Source organism: Eurosta solidaginis, chromosome 4 (genome assembly GCF_040869045.1).
Source record: "Eurosta solidaginis isolate ZX-2024a chromosome 4, ASM4086904v1, whole genome shotgun sequence".
Classification (NCBI taxonomy): domain Eukaryota; kingdom Metazoa; phylum Arthropoda; class Insecta; order Diptera; family Tephritidae; genus Eurosta; species Eurosta solidaginis.
In genome coordinates this window covers 97,176,536-97,183,642 of record NC_090322.1, presented here as the reverse complement: position 1 = coordinate 97,183,642, position 7,107 = coordinate 97,176,536, and the positions used below count along the sequence as shown (strand labels likewise).

Sequence of the window (7,107 nt, the reverse complement as noted above, 5' to 3'; positions counted from 1 at the left end):
GTAGATGCCACATAGGTGTAACCATACCCTCAAGATATTTCCGTTCAAATCTTGTGGTGTACACGTAAACTTGTATTTGTTCTAAATTAATCACCACATTCTAAACATAGAAAAGATGTATTAAGTGTTTGCGTAAATACCATTGTGATTACAATATGGACAAACAAACAATTCTAAACTTTTCGTTGTTACATCAATTGTTTCAGCGTGTTGTACACGTAAATAAAAATTCACACTTGAATGTATTTTCGTCTTCCAATCGCATAATTTACATTTTAAATAATGACTATTAGGCATATGAGAAATCTCATGGTCCAATAATTTGTTGAAGCTTGGTGTAGCTGCTTGAATATCACAAAATTTACATTTTGCACCACGTTCGTTATATTTAAATTGTAAATGTTCTGGTTTCTCTACACGATGCATAAAGTTTAGATGGTTTTTCCAACAATGTGCTGAATTTAATTGAAATACATACATTGGGCATTGTCTCATGATAAATATTCCATAAATATACTGAGCCTCTTTATGTAGGCTCTTTTCTTAACATCTAATTCTGGTCGTACCGGATATGACAGTTTTGCTTCAGGTTATAATCCACACTCATACTATTTTCAGATTCTGTTTCATAATTTTCATCATTTTCAACATTGGACTTTGCATCAACATCATTATCATCATCGTCATTTTTTGATAACTCTGTTTTAAGCTTCATATTTATCAAAGGTTCATCTTCCTTAGTATTATAATTAGAAACATTGTCATCTTCGGTTAAGTTTTTATCAAGTTTAGCTTTTTTCCTAGGTTTAAATTCTTTACTATCCGTACTAGAATTAATACCATCATCAACATTTTTCGTGGTCTGTTTGAGTTTTTAAATTTGCCAATGGTTCGCCTTTATCAGTATTAGAATCAGAATGGCCTTGGCCATCTTCACCGTGTTGCAAAGTAGGCGACACATGTTGGTGTTGATGTTTGCGCATATTGCGGATATGTTGGTGGTTCACTAGTCATTAATTGTTTAGAAGTTTCAACTTGTTGCGTTTGTTGTTGTTGTTGCTGGCTGATGATGTGGTGTTAACGTTTGTTGTACAATTTATTCGGGTGATTGCACATATTGTTGGTGTGTTATAGTGCTGGAAAACCTTCCGATATTGAAAGTCCTTGATTAGTGTAATCCCCACGTAGTGAACTACTCCTGTGACCGCGTCCGCGGTAACTATTACATCTGAAGGCGCTTAAGTTACAGGCATATCTGACATCGCTTATATAACAGGTTGACTCTAAAGTAAAAACCAAAACAAAATATTAGAATCAGTGTTTATGAATAACATATTTAAAATAAGCTCTTACAACAACGTGATCGGTGGCTACATCCCCGTGAAAGTAGTGTGGTGTTCCTCCTTGTATAAACGTAGATACTGGATGTGCTCAACCGTGCAGTTTTCTTCTAATTTGAGCAAATGTATGTTCTTACAGCCACAGCTGGAATATTTGGGATATTTCTATCCTCACCTCGTCAAAATCAAATTACCTAGAATGAAAAAGAAACTCATATCAGTAAGAATAGATTAAAAGTTTTTAATATAAGCCGAAAAGTGTTCCATAAATAGGGCTCCACACATAGCTCTTTTCCAAAGGCACAAGAGAAATTTCAGATAACTAGAATCAGGACCTGGTAAAGTAACTTCAAAGGCGATTTAGTCGCCACTACTTCGTATGCGCATTTCTCTACGCTCCCTTTCGGCATGCATCATCAATTTCGTCATTACTATAAAGGCCATCTTGCTCACAGCAATCCAACAATCTATTTGTCCGCAAATTCGTGGAACTAAATTCCTAATGGAAGGTTCCTCTCCAAAAACTCTGTTTACAGACAGTCTTTCGCCGTGAAAACGAGGGCAGTGAAATATTACATGTTCTGCGCCGTCCAATTCGGACGGACAGCTTGGACAGAAAGGATCCTTCTCTATCCCACGCTTATGTAGATATCCCTTCAAGCCACCGTGCCCGCTCAATATCTGTGTGAGATGGTAATTTAGTTTGCCGTGTTTTCGCTCGTACCATTCCGCTATATTCCGGACTAGCATGAAGGTTCAGCGCTCTTTTCTCGAATCTTCCCGCCGTTCTTGCCACCTAACTATTGTTCGTGACCTTGCGCTTTTCTTAGCATCTTCAGATGGTCGGCTGAATCCAATGCCATACAGATCGGCCATTTCACCTGAGAGTAGATCTACTGGGATTTTCCTGGATAAAACATGGATCGCGTCGTCGGAACAGCACATGCTATTCGTATAGCAGTAATGCGGTAGGCTGCTAGTATATCTTTTTGGTGGACCATTTTAGATCTGTGACCAGTATGGTGCTGCATATAATATTATAGAGCTGGTTACGTTGGATAATCGCTGACGGGTAGCTTCGCTTGGGCCGCCGATGTTGGGCATTATTCGCGTTAGGGTTCCACTAACTCTAGAAACTTTGTCCCCCACCGCCCTGAAGTGCTCCTTAAAAGTTAGTTTTGAGTCAATGATTACTCCTAGATATTTCAAGGAGGGCTTTGAATTTATTTGAAAATCTCCTATGGTTAGGACCAACTCATCCACAGTCCGCTTTGAGCTCATCAGAACCACTTCTGTCTTATAGCTAGCCATCTCCAGCCCCGTGTTCGTCAACCATTCCTCTATTCTTCCCATGGCGTCATTACATAATGCTTGGAGCAGATCAAGTTTCTTGGCCACTGCTACTACGACAATATCATCCGCATAGCCGACAATTTCCGTGCCTCCGGGAAGGTGGTTTTGTAGCACCCCGCCATACACCGCATTCCAAAGAGTTGGACCTAGAACAGATCCCTATCTAATCTATCTATCTATCAAATTATTCGGAGCAGGTACGGAACTTGTCTTGGGACACCCAAAGTGCACCCACGCTTCTCATGGCTCCAGCGGGTTAGCGGCTTCCTAGAACTTAAGCCACTTGCTGCTTCTAGATCTTACATCTGTCAGCTGGAGTCTTAGCCCGGCAAGCGCAGGGCACGAGCACAGAATGAAATCGATCGTTTCCTCCTCCAACTCGCACTTCCTACATCTGCTATCACTGACCAAGCCTAATTTAAAGGCATGTGACGCCAGAAGGCAGTGTCCAGTAAGAATACCCGTCATGAGTCTAGTCTACAGTTTAATGATAATAAAAATATAAGAATCAGTGTTTATGAATAACATATTTTAATTAATCTCTTACAACAACCTGATCGGTGGCTACAGCGCCATGCAGGTAGTGTGGTGTTCCACCTTGTATAAACGTAGGTACTGTATGTGCTCAACCGTGCAAATTGACATTAGCAGTAACATTATTTACATAAACATAGCTTGGTATTTGTGCAGGCCTCAATATAGCATACATTGGTCCAGTTCGGTGTGCACCAGCCACTGGTACAAACACTTTTGAATGCATAGCTTTCATATAGGATGGATGTCCAGCAGTGCTCCGGTTGTGCCAATATGTAATGGGCTGCTCCGTCTCTTGGTACGGCTTTATAGGTATAGGCGGGTGCAATGTATTACTAGGCTCAAGATCGGAAGGTACATAGATGGCTCGAAGACGCCAGAGGGGATTGGAGCCAGAGTTTTCGGACCCAGAAACAAAATATCAGTAACTCTAAAAGCACATCCGAGCATTTTCGAGCGGAAGTATTCGCCATAAGTTAGTTCGCTAAGCTGAACCTTCAGCGCTGATACCCCAATGAAACAATTGCCATACTCAGTCAGGCAGTCAGGTTCCACTAAAGGCACTTGCGGCGTTCGAAATAAAGTCAGCACTTGTCCTTCAGTGCGTAGAAAAGCTGAATCAATTAGGAGCACACAACGTAGTACTGTTGGCCTGGGTCCTAGGCAATGAGCAGGCGGACTCCATGTTTAATTTGTTGCGTCTCTCCCACAAATTGTCAACCCCCCAGCAGATCCTTGCAGAGGGTCTGCGCCATATTCTCCTCTTCCGGGAAGGTATCGACCCCAATCCGGGTCCTTCTCCTGACCCCAGTACTGAGAAATGGGTTTGCTGCGTTTGCCGGAAAAGAATCTTTTTAGGACGGTCATATATATAAGGGCCTGAAATATTTCAATGAACTTCCTAATCACATAAAAAGTAGTAATAACTTCAATACTTTTAAAAAAAGTTTATTGGAGCATTGTAAAACCCTTCCAATAAGATAGTTTTTTTTTCTTTTATTTTTTTACATGATATACCGATACTGGAGCGCGAAAAGGGAATGGTAATAATGGTAGCAGCAAAATACAATGCATCCGGCCCTAAGGAAAAGAAAATCGGTCGCCACCTGTAACTCCAGACAGTTCCAACAACTAATTTCGCTGGAATTCGGTATTTCCAGCTGGTATTTACTGTTGATGATCGGAATCATTCGCATTCCGACAGCATAAATATAACAATAAAATTATATAATGTGTAACAAAAATAACGAAAATAAGGCCAAATAAAAGTTGGAGCAAGGGGGATTGGAAACACGTCCTTTTCAACCTCCCATTATATGTTGAGCTGTGCTAATCGGAATCTTCATGCTTTCCGACAGCGTCTTTACTAAACAAAGTTGAGGGGTGATTGGATACACTTATTTTCAATTTCCAACATCCAAAGACATGTTTAGCTGCATTGATCGGAGACTAATACATTCCGAAAGCTTAAAATACACATATAATTGAAAAATATAAGTTCCAAATTTTGTTGCCTTAAGCTGGGAGCACTGGAGGATTGGAAACGCGTCCTTTCCAACCTTCCTTTAATGAGTGGCTCCCAGACTCGTCCCTCTGTCACGCTAGTAAATATGCTGATCGGAATCACATGGCATTCCAACAGCATATTCAATAGAAATAAGTGATTATAACAATGAATTGTACTTAGTAGTTTAAGTTTTGGGCCTAAACAGCCGTAATAATAAATAAATTAAATGAAAAAAATTAATACTCTTGTCAGTGTTTCACGTGCAAGGGATGGTTGCATCGGACAGGTTGCTCTGGGCTAGATTCCAAAATCCAGCGTCCTCGTAACTTTTCTAAATCTTTTGTGGCTCTTGTTGTTCACGGCCGCATTACATTATGAGGAAATACGGCACCTGAGAACACAGCCGTATGAAGCTAAAAAACACAAGCATGTCTTCAGTGAACTCCACAAACAGGCGTCGGACCTCTATGCCGGTGATTCCTGTACTCAAAGAACAAAACTAGCAGAGGAGGAACGCACTCTCCTAGGGAAACGAGAGTAGTCACTCTAGCTCAACTTCGAGCTGGATAACGTAACAGGTTAAACTCTTACCTATCCAGAATCAACCCCGACATACAAAACATTGTCCTGCTTGTAATGTGTCCCCACATGTCAGCAACCATCTCTTTAACTGTATTGTGCAACCAACGCCTCTAACACTCCTCTCATTATGGCCGACCCCTGTTGAAACAGAAAGTTTCTTTGGACTCCCGTTAGAGGACATTGATGTCAATTTGTGATCGGTCGCACCGATTGGATGGGGCGAAGCACTGCTACTACAACAACAGCAGGCGGACAACACGGAAAGAGAGGCAGCAACTGCATGACCCATCGATCTAGAGCCGTTCCTGCCAGTTGGCCCACAGGGGCATTTATTAGCAGAAGGGTGGGAAAAGAGAGAACACTGGCGCAATATGCCAGGCCTGAGTCAATCTAAGTTACTGTTAGGGGGTTACAGCACAACTCGATATAGGGCATTAATAGGCCTCTCAAAAAGATAACCTAAGAACCCTAACGGCTATTCTTACAAGACACTGTAGGCTGAACAGTCACATGCAAAAGCTGGGTATAATATCGAACAACACATACCGACTTTGTGATGGATCAGCAGACGGTGGACCATATCCTTCTAGATTGCGGCGCAATTTCAAGACGTAGGGCTAAGTTTATGGGCTCACCATGGCCAGAGCATTCCCACATTTAATCCCTCAAGCAAAGAACACTGCTGGGGTTCATCAAGGAAGTCGGCTAGGATGAGGTGCTGTGAAGGAGATGTGCAAGTCACTGTGCAATCCTCAATAAATGATCTATCTATCTACGTTCCGGTAACAAGCACCATTGTGGTACTAGCCCCACCATCTCGGGAACTATTGATATGACTACATTAAACCTTCTAGGGATTGAATATTAATAATGCCGGCAATGCGAAAGTCTGCTAAAATGCACCATTCTCCATGGAATACTCGATATATAACTTTCCACGTTTTGAAACAGTGATGAAAAGAGCAAAATTTACAATAATTTTAACTGGCTGTGGGTAGTAAGGTGTTGATGTCCTCTCTTAACGCAATGTAATGACAACTGCGATGCAGGGAAAATGGCAAAAATCTTGCAAATCTACTGATAATAATTAATTTTTCCTCCCCTTCTATGCAGTTCTATGCATACATACATATGTATTTTTCTCTCCAAATGCTAATTAAAAAAATTAATTGGTTTTCACATGAACTTCGAACTCTGTCGTATTTGCATTCTTCAGTTGATTATCAACAAGAGCATGACAAATTATCACTAAAAAATTCATACATGTTGCTTATATATTTAATATGGTAGCCAATTTACTTACCCTTTCTGTTGCGATGATTCCTGGACAATCGGGCCTGACTAGACGCGATTTTTTTTTTGCCTTAAGAGAGCGTGCTTAACGCGAACCCTATCATGTTATGGCACAACTTTGGTGATGCAAAAAATCAAAGACATTTCTGCTTCTAAAGCTTCTAGGATAGCAGCAGCAGCTGCCGGTGGCACCACATAAATAACAGTTGCATGCCGATCAGTTGCCTTTTTTGCTCCGGCTACCTATTCAATTTTAATTCACATTACATTATCTACTATTGCAATTTTTAATCACTACAAATCAATATAAATTACCGAAGCAAATACTGGCAAACCAAGAGGCGTAGTTCCACTCTTTTTTAGGGAAATACATCCAACCAGTTTGGTACCGTATTCCAAAGCATGTTGCTTGTAAAGTACCTTGTTTTTGTAGATATCCTTTAATTTTGGCATATTCTGAGCTGAATCGCAACCCGGCGGAGATGCTATCTATTAGAA

At 40.9% G+C, this 7,107-nt stretch overlaps 1 long non-coding RNA gene across 1 annotated transcript; it reads right to left on the bottom strand.

The window, feature by feature from the left end:
• Window positions 1-216: 216 nt before the first annotated feature.
• Window positions 217-6,843, bottom strand: LOC137248076 (uncharacterized). The gene is made up of 3 exons (XR_010952055.1): window positions 6,620-6,843; window positions 1,354-1,534; window positions 217-1,283 (listed from the first exon to the last, which is right to left on the bottom strand). It is a non-coding gene; the product is annotated as an uncharacterized lncRNA (long non-coding RNA).
• Window positions 6,844-7,107: the final 264 nt, after the last annotated feature.